Below are 9692 nucleotides of genomic sequence, written 5' to 3' on the forward strand. Positions count from 1 at the left end.
GGAAAGATGGAAATTAATGAAAGCCATGGCTTATACAGCGTTTCGCTCATCGGTAACCTTTTCCGAATTCATGACTTGATATGCTTTGCAATACCTTCAGTCTGTTAACGTAGGCTATTATATAGATATTATTATTATTATTATTATTATTATTATTATTATTATTATTATTATTATTATTATTATTATTATTATTATTCTCACGGAAAAGAGCTAATCCCGTAGGGGTCACTGCTGCATGGTGGCTAGTACTGCATGGTAGTCGTCACTGTACTGCTGCACCTGACCACTGGTGGTCGTCATAGCAAGATATTCATAAATCCTCTCTCTCTCTCTCTCTCTCTCTCTCTCCTCTCTCTCTCTCTCTCTCTCTCTCTCTCTCTCGCCTTGCTCACAGCTCTGCCAGGGCATACCAAGCGTGTAATCTACATACAGCTTTAGTTAGCATACAAGAGACAACATACCCAGTACTCTTTATAACAGTTAAGTTACCTCAGGTATCCAAGATGCGGATGACTAGCGTGGAGGAATAGCGTGGAGGAATAGCGTGGAGGAATAGCGTGGAGGACTAACGTGGAGGACTAGTGTGGAGAACTAGCGGGGAGGACTAGCGTGGAGGACTAGCTGGAGGACTAGCGTGGAGGAATAGCGTGGAGGACTTGCGTGGAGGAATAGCGTGGAGGAATAGCGTGGAGGACTAGCGTGGAGGACTAGTGTGGAGGACTAGCGTGGAGGACTAGCGTGAAGGACTAGCGTGGAGGACTAGCGTGGAGAACTAGCGTGGAGGAATAGCGTGGAGGACTAGCGTGGAGGACTAGCGTGGAGGACTAGAGTGGAGAACTAGCGTGGAGGACTAGCGTGGAGGACTAGCGTGGAGGACTAGCGTGGAGGAATAGCGTGGAGGAATAGCGTGGACTAGCGTGGAGGACTTGCGTGGAGGACTTGCGTGGAGGAATAGCGTGGAGGACTAGCGTGGAGGAGCAGCGTGGAGAACTAGCGTGGAGGACTAGAGTGGAGGACTAGCGTGGAGAACTAGCGTGGAGGACTAGCGTGGAGGACTAGAGTGGAGGACTAGTTTAGAGGACTAGTGTGGAGGACTAGCATCGAGGACTAGCGTGGAGGACTAGCGTGGAGAACTGGAGTTGAGGACTAGCGTGGAGAACTAGCGTGGAGGACTAGAGTGGAGAACTAGAGTGAAGGACTAGCGTGGAGGAGCAGCGTGGAGAACTAGCGTCGAGGACTAGAGTGGAGGACTAGCGTGGAGCACTAGCGTGGAGGACTAGCGTGGAGGACTAGAGTGGAGGACTAGCGTGGAGGGACTAGTTTGGAGGACTAGCGTGGAGGACTAGAGTGGAGGACTAGCGTGGAGGACTACTTTGGAGGACTAGTGTGGAGGACTAGCGTGGAGGACCAGCGTGGAGGACTAGCGTGGAGGACTAGCGTGGGGGACTAGCGTGGAGGACTAGCGTGGAAGACTAGTTTAGTGGACTAGTGTGGAGGACTAGCGCGGAGAACTAGCGTGGACTAGCGTGGAGGACTAGTGTGGAGGACTAGCGTGGAGGACTAGCGTGGAGGACTAGCGTGGAGGACTAGTTTGGAGGACTAGTTTAGAGGACTAGTGTGGAGGACTAGCTTCGAGGACTAGCGTGGAGGACTAGCGTGGAGAACTGGAGTTGAGGACTAGCGTGGAGAACTAGCGTGGAGGACTAGAGTGGAGAACTAGAGTGAAGGACTAGCGTGGAGGACTAGCGTGGAGGACTTGAGTGGAGGACTAGCGTGGAGGACTAGAGTGGAGGACTAGCGTGGAGGAGTAGCGTGGAGGACTAGTTTGGAGGACTTGGAGAACTAGTTTGGAGGACTAGCGTGGAGGACTAGCGTGGAAGACTAGCGTGGAGGACTAGTTTGGAGGACTAGCGTGGAGGACTAGAGTGGAGGACTAGCGTGGAGGACTAGCGTAGAGGACTAGCGTGGAGGACTAGCGTGGAGGACTAGCGTGGAGGACGAGTATGGAGGAATAGCGTGGAGGACTTGTTTGGAGGGCTAGTTTGAAAGACTAGCGTGGAGGACTAGCGTGGAGGACTAGCGTGAAGGACTAGCGTGGAGGACTAGTTTGGAGGACTAGCGTGGAGGACTAGCGTGGAGGACTAGCGTGGAGGACTAGCGTGGAGGACTTGCATGGAGGACTAGCATGGAGGACTAGCATGGAGGACTAGCGGGGAGGACTAGCGTGGAGGACTAGTTTGGAGGGCTATTTTGGAGGGCTAGTGTGGAGGACTAGCGTGGAGGACTAGCGTGGAGGACTAGCGTGGAGGACTAGTTTGGAGGACTAGCGTGGAGGACTAGCGTGGAGGACTAGCGTGGAGGACTAGCGTGGAGGACTAGCGTGGAGGACTTGCGTGGAGGACTAGCGTGGAGGACTAGCGTGGAGGACTAGTTTCGAGGACTAGTTTAGAGGACTAGTGTGGAGGACTAGCGTGGAAGACTAGCGTGGAGGACTAACGTGGAGGACTAGTTTGGATGACTAGCGTGGAGGACTAGTTTGGAGGACTAGCGTGGAGGACTAGCGTGGATGACTAGTTTGGAGGACTTTGGAGGACTAGCGTGGGAGGACTAGTTAGTGGAGGACTAGCGTGGAGGACTAGCGTGGATGACTAGTTTGGAGGACTAGCGTGGAGGACTAGCGTGGATTACTATAGTGGAGGACTAAGTGGAGGACTAGCGTGGAGAACTAGCGTGGAGGACTAGAGTGGAGGACTAGAGTGGGAGGACTAGCGTGGAGGACTAGCGTGGAGGACTAGCGTTGAAGTCTAGAGTGGAGGGACTAGAGTGAAGGACTAGCGTGGAGGACTAGCGTGGAGGACTAGAGTGGAGGACTAGCTTGGAGGACTAGAGTGGAGGACTCGCGTGGAGGAGTAGCGTGGAGGACAAGCGTGGAGGACTAGCGTGGAGGACTAGTTTGGAGGACTAGCGTGGAGGACTAGTGTGGAGGACTAGTGTAGAGGACTAGTGTAGAGGACTAGTTTGGAGGACTAGCGTGAAGGACTAGCGTGGAGGACTAGCGTGAAGGACTAGTTTGGAGGACTAGTGTGGAGGACTAGCGTGGAGGACTAGCGTGGAGGACTAGCGTGGAAGACTAGTTTGGAGGACTAGTTTGGAGGACTAGTTTGGAGGACTAGTGTAGAGGACTAGCGTGGAGGACTAGAGTTGAGGACTAGCGTGGAGGACTAGTGTGGAGGACTAGCGTGGAGGACTAGTGTGGAGGACTAGAGTGGAGGACTAGTTTGGAGGACTAGCATGGAGGACTAGCGTGGAGGACTAGTTTGGAGGACTAGAGTGGAGGACTAGTGTGGAGGACTAGTGTGGAGGACTAGTTTGGAGGACTAGTGTGGAGGACTAGTGTGGAGGACTAGCGTGGAGGACTAGTTTGGAGGACTAGCATGGAGGACTAGCGTGGAGGACTAGTTTGGAGGACTAGAGTGGAGGACTAGTGTGGAGGACTAGTGTGGAGGACTAGCGTGGAGGACTAGTTTGGAGGACTAGCGTGGAGGACTAGCGTGGAGGACTAGAGTGGAGGACTAGCGTAAAGAACTAGCGTGAAGGACTAGCGTAGAGGACTAGAGTGGAGGACTAGCGTGGAGAACTAGCGTGGAGGACTAGAGTGGAGGACTACAGTGGAGGACTAGCGTGGAAGACTAGAGTGGAGGACTACAGTGAAGGACTAGCGTGGAGGACTAGCGTGGAGGACTAGAGTGGAGGACTAGCGTGGAGGACTAGAGTGGAGGACTAGCGTGGAGGACTAGCGTGGAGGACTAGTTTGGAGGACTAGCGTGGAGGACTAGCGTGGAGGACTAGTGTAGAGGACTAGTGTAGAGGACTAGTTTGAGGACTAGCGTGGAGGACTAGTGTGTAGGACTAGTGTGGAGGACTAGTGTGGAGGACTAGCGTGGACGACTAGCGTGGACGACTAGCGTGGAAGAATTGCATAAGGAGTAGATATGAAGGAGCTAGCCTTGGGTCCACCAGCTCCTGATCAGCTACGCTTCCTGCCCTGCCCAGACTTCTGAGTATTCTTCCTGCCCTGCCCCAGTGTTCTGGGTATCCTTCCTGCCCTGCCAAGCGCTGAGTATCCTTCCTGCCCTGATCCAGCGTCCTGGGTATCCTTCCTACTTGCCCTGCCTTGCTCCAGCAGCCTAGGTATCCTTGCCACTCGACTAGCCTTACTCCAGCGTCCTAGGCATCCTTCACGGACGTATGTTAATGCAGCTTACTCTATGCTCGTCATCCGGCCGAGTTATAAGCAGGATCTCGGTAATTATCAGAGTGCAATTATCACGCGGAGCTCCATCTGGCGCTCTCATACAAAAACCTTAGCATCATCCGAGGGTCGAGAGAGTTCATTCTTGCCGTCCCAGCTCCGACACCTGCTGCTGTCAGTCAACATGAGAGTGAATAAGTCACTGGTGTTGGTAATGAGGCTGAGTCACTGATCTTCATAAAAGAGTGAATGAGTCACTGGTGATGAGAAACGAGAGTGAATAAGTTGTGTTGTAAGGTAGAGGTATGGAAACATGAACAAACTGGAATATAAACACTACAGGCAGTGTGGAAAAGTTTAGATTGGAAGATAAGCTTTTGCATGTCCATAATGGAAAATACATAAGCATATCTAGGCAGAGTGAGAACCCAAGAAGAGATATAGAGGGACATTCGTTATCTTAGGCCACGATGCTTGGAAATAAGGGGCCCGCCAGTTGCAAGCTTCTCCATTTCTGAATGATGGTGTGGCGTGAATAAGGGGCAGATTCAAGGCAGTTTCTCCTTTTTCTGGTTTTTGAAAATTACTAGTTTAACTCTTGACCGATCCATGTTGTAAGTTGCGGTAGTTTATGTAAGTGTTTTCGGTTTGTAAGACAGGTGTACATGTATGTACCGTCAGGTCTTGACTCTCACCAATACATACTTTTCCACAGTTGCTACTTTAAAGCAAATCCCAGATATTTTCCAATTCTCCTACCTAGAGGTGTTCAAGCCGATTCTGGTGAGGTCTTTAACGGTGATTGAGGTAATACGGAGGTCTTGTTGGTTTCTTGAGCAAGTTGGAGGAGTTACCGGGACCGCTGGAGACAAGAAAAGTTATAAATACGCTATGGGAAACAGACACGAAATCAGTGTCAATAAAGACCCCCATTACGCTGTATTTGCGTCTCAGTTACCATCCTGTCGTTATGTTCCTCGCTACCCTAGGTGTGGTCAGTAATTTCAGGCTTCTTCTGCAGTCACATATGAATGTGGATGGTAAATAAAACCCTGGAGAAGATATCAAACATCGTGTCCTGACATAAGGACTGTCACTTACACCTCTTTTCGTGTCCTCACTCGGTCCATGTGTGATTACGTATGACTGTGTATGATTACGTAGTTCCTATTCCTATTGATGGACTTGACAAGGTATAGTTTCCAGGCCAAGCGTCGTCTGAAATGCAGTTTCTATGCTGCTTTTAGCGGCTTTATTGCTAAATGAGTCGACATGAGAGTGAATGAGTCAACATGAAAATGAATGAGTCGCTCCTGAAGAGAAATGAGAGAGAATGAGTCACTTGAGAGGAAGATTGACCGTGAATGAGTCACTGTCGTTGACAAACTAGAGTGGAGTGAATGAGTCACTGTCGATGACAAACTAGAGTGGAGTGAATGAGTCACTGTCGTTGACAAACTAGTGTGGAGTGAATGAGTCACTGTCGTTGACAAACTAGTGTGGAGTGAATGAGTCACTGTCGTTGACAAACTAGACTGGAGTGAATGAATGTTACTCACAATGAAACAGTGACAGACCTGTTTCCTCTCTTGAATTATTCTTACAGGATAACACTGAAAGTGTCGAAGAAACAACAAACAGCAGAGTTACACTGGCTATCCCAGCCTTACACTGCAACATGTCGCTTACTATCACTGCGTCTCATTAAAATAAAGGTAAAAGGTGATCTACGTAGTTATTTAAACATAGTGTCTTTTAAATAACGTCAGATACGGATCCAGGTACCTTGCTGTCCACTTTAGTGAAGAAAAGACACTTTGCAGAAGCTTTTATTGAAAAAAAAACGTATTAATAAAAGCCTGTTCTGTAACGTGTGACTTTTCTTCACAACAACAGATATGATTATATTTTAAGATGAGGTTATCTTTAAAGTGCATTGAGAGTGATACATGAGATTTTAATTACATTGCGTGCATCAATTCTTCAAACGTCAACACCAGATACGGTATCTGAATATATTGATTCTGGGTTTTCCTATTGTTTCTTGCAGTCTGCATGGATTCAGTGTCGCGTGACTCATTATAACCCACCTAGGCTCATCATGCTGGCGTGGTGATAATAAACAAGAGGAGAGGACAGAGCAAGGAAGCCAGAAAAGTGCAAAGGTGGGGGCAGAGAGGAGAGAATTTACTTACTGAGAGACTTTGTTGACATTGTGGGGAGGGTTCGGACAGTGTGGTATGTGCAAACCAAGACGGCTGTTGTGATCCTAATCTTGACAATGAATCATTACTATCGACACTACTGCGGATGTGTGCATGGTTGTTCGGGAGAGGGGAGGTGATGTTTGTTCTAGCGTGTGGTGTGTGGCAGGAATGACTGGTGGGGGGAGGGGAAGGAGTTGAAGGGGGCTCTGTTTGCCGCAACCGCAGCCAAGGCCCCCCTCCCCCTTCCTTCCTCCCTCCGATTCTTGTGCCCTTCACGGAGTACACTACAGCCAGATTTTATGTTAATTCACCACTTAGGGACGTTATATACGCTACGCTGTTTGTACCGCTCGTTCTGTGGGCCGGATTATAATGGCGTACTCATTATTTCCATGCGAGTGTGTCTTCCGTGCGGCGAGCGCTGGGGCGTACGAGGAGCTGGTACACACCTTCTTGCTGCAGCACCCACACGTGGTGTCAAGGGCCTCACTCTGTGCACTCAGGAAGAAAACCACACTGTTATTCATAGCTGCATCCTGCACAGTTGGCTTGTAGTCCAGTAGAAGCAGCTTCGGCTCAGAATTGAAGGACCCAGGTTAACTCCTCACAAGATACAGGCAATCTGACACTCCCCTTTACACCTGCTGACTATTTACCTAGCAATAAACATGGATTCCTAGGTTCTAGTCGACTGTTATGAGAGGCATTCTGGGAGACGATAATATAATTCAGACATGGCTGGGTCTTGAAATGAGCCGAGGCAACACACATGTCCTAGCCTTTATGACATTTTATTTCGAAGACATTTCGTCCACCAGGAACGAAACAAGTTGATAAATTCACTGGTGGATGAAACGTCTTCACAACGAAGCGCCATAAAGAATAAAAGGCACAATACTGTAACTGGAACAATACACAAATAACCCGCACATAGGAGAGAGGAGCATACCACGACGTTTCGGTCCGACTTGGACCATGTACGGGTTATCATTTTTACATACTGCCGGTATACTCTACCAATGTATTACCAAACTCAACCATATAAAGAAACATTAATAAAGCAATGGCAATGGGTTTTGCTTGACTCGTCTTCATAACCCACTGTTTCCAGTGTTATCTCAGGGTACTGCTTCTCTCACAGTCATTTAAGACTTACACCAACTAAGAATGATACATTCTCGTCCTCAGACTACCCCTCCTGCTTCTCCAGTTCGCCCCACAATCGACTAGCTGCTGGGTTAAGCCCTGCCACTATCTATTCTACTCGTAATCTTCCTGTCGCCAATCTACTCTTCCCATATCCCCCACTTCTCCGCTCACTCCACAAGGGTCTTTCCTAAACATTTTTGTCTTCTCTTACAGGACGTCAAAGATGTCATTTTATTTGTCTTATAGGGGTGTCAAACGTGTCCTTTTTTTTTGTCTTATAGAACGTCAAACGTGTCATTTTTTTTATCTTATAGGACCTCAAGCGTGTCAATTTTTTTCTTGTACATATTAGATTCACTACGCAGGGGCGTCTGTTAACGTGCAACGATAATTTAGCTGTTTATAAATGTGAAGAAGACAGCTTGCAAGCTAATTAGGGACCTGAGAGGAAGTAGGTTAGGTAAGATTCGTGAGGAGGTGTTTCCTGACGAGGGTCTTAGTCACATGATGACCCGCCATTGGAACTTTTAGTCATCTGACCGAGGCCTGGAGGGTAGCTCCATCTCCTAGAGGCGAGAGACCTTTCACCCGCATAATTTATTTGAAGAAAGCTGAGTGTATTCGAGAAAAAGTCAAAGAGTTGTGTATAATAGAGCCTGTGTCTGGCTATAGACACTGTGTGTGTGTGTGTGTGTGTGTGTGTGTGTGTGTGTGTGTGTGTGTGTGTGTGTGTGTGTGTGTGTGTGTGTGTATGTGTGTGTGTGTGTGTGTGTGTGTGTGTGTGTGTGTCTGTCTGTCTGTCTGTCTGTCTGTTTGTCTGTGTCTGTGGGAGTGCGCATGTTAGGCTCACTATCTGAAATGCGTTGTAGTCTCTGGCTCACGAGACTGCGTAATGTATGAATAATAATAATAATTATACTACTACTACTACTACTACTACTACTACTACTACTACTACTACTATAATAATAATAATAATAATAATAATAATAATAATAATAATAATAATAATAATAATTATTATTATTATTATTATTATTATTATTATTATTAGTAGTAGTAGTAGTAGTAGTAGTAGTAGTAGTAGTAGTAGTAGTAGTAGTAGTAGTAGTAGTAGTAGTAGTAGTAGTATTGCTGTTGTCGTTGTTATTACAGTGATTAAGCTCTAAAGCAGTAAGAGTCACACAGCACCAGTCCCTCTGAACAAGAGCTCGTTGCAAACATAAATGTCCTTCCTGTACTAACAAATACCTCCATCACTAGTACTAACAAGTACCTCTAGCAGGTCGTACCTTCACAGCTTCCAGGTGCTGTGCGATCATTATGCATTTAGCTCATCACCATAATTTCGATGTTCACATTGGTAGAATCTCTGTGATTTCCATCCCTGTAAGCTGGTAAGTACAACATTGACGTTCCATCGGTCGTGTTTGCTTCATTACGGACTGGCTAGTCGTACATCAGTCCGTGGTTCTTGAAGAGTTGCAACTCCGTTGCACATGGCTTGTCGTGTCTCCGTCACCATCGCCTGGGTGGTCGTACCTTTGACCAGTCGTGGTTGGATGCCCCGTGGGTGGGTAGGTGACCCAGAGTGGGGTGTGGGTATTCAATTTTGCGAACGAGTGTAGCGTGTGGCAGGCTTAGAGGACCATCCCTCACGACCAACTAACAGCTGAAAGATCTTCACTAAGTGCGTCCCGCTGGAAGTAAATCGCATCGAGCACTCGAACGGCCATTCACCTGCCACACAAACACTGCTCTGTGTATGTTACTATCCCTCGACATGTGGGAGAGGGCTCCTCTTGTCTATTTAGCGAGGTACCGTTCAGGCTACCGAGAGCCAGGCCCTGAATTTATGCCCTCAAATATATTAAGTCAGAATTCCTCCGAGTGGAGCCTGTACAAAACATCATAATGAGAACAAACATTCTTGGGCAAGTAAATCATGACCGGCTTGGCTGCCTGTTTTTCTTATATATTTTCCTTGCAAATTATCAAAACTTTTGATATTATTTACGGGCGACGAGACCCAGGCAGAGAGACTAGATTTTCCGTCTCGCTATCAGTATACAGAGGAATGA

Source organism: Cherax quadricarinatus, chromosome 60 (assembly GCF_038502225.1).
Source record: "Cherax quadricarinatus isolate ZL_2023a chromosome 60, ASM3850222v1, whole genome shotgun sequence".
Taxonomy (NCBI): Eukaryota; Metazoa; Arthropoda; class Malacostraca; order Decapoda; family Parastacidae; genus Cherax; species Cherax quadricarinatus.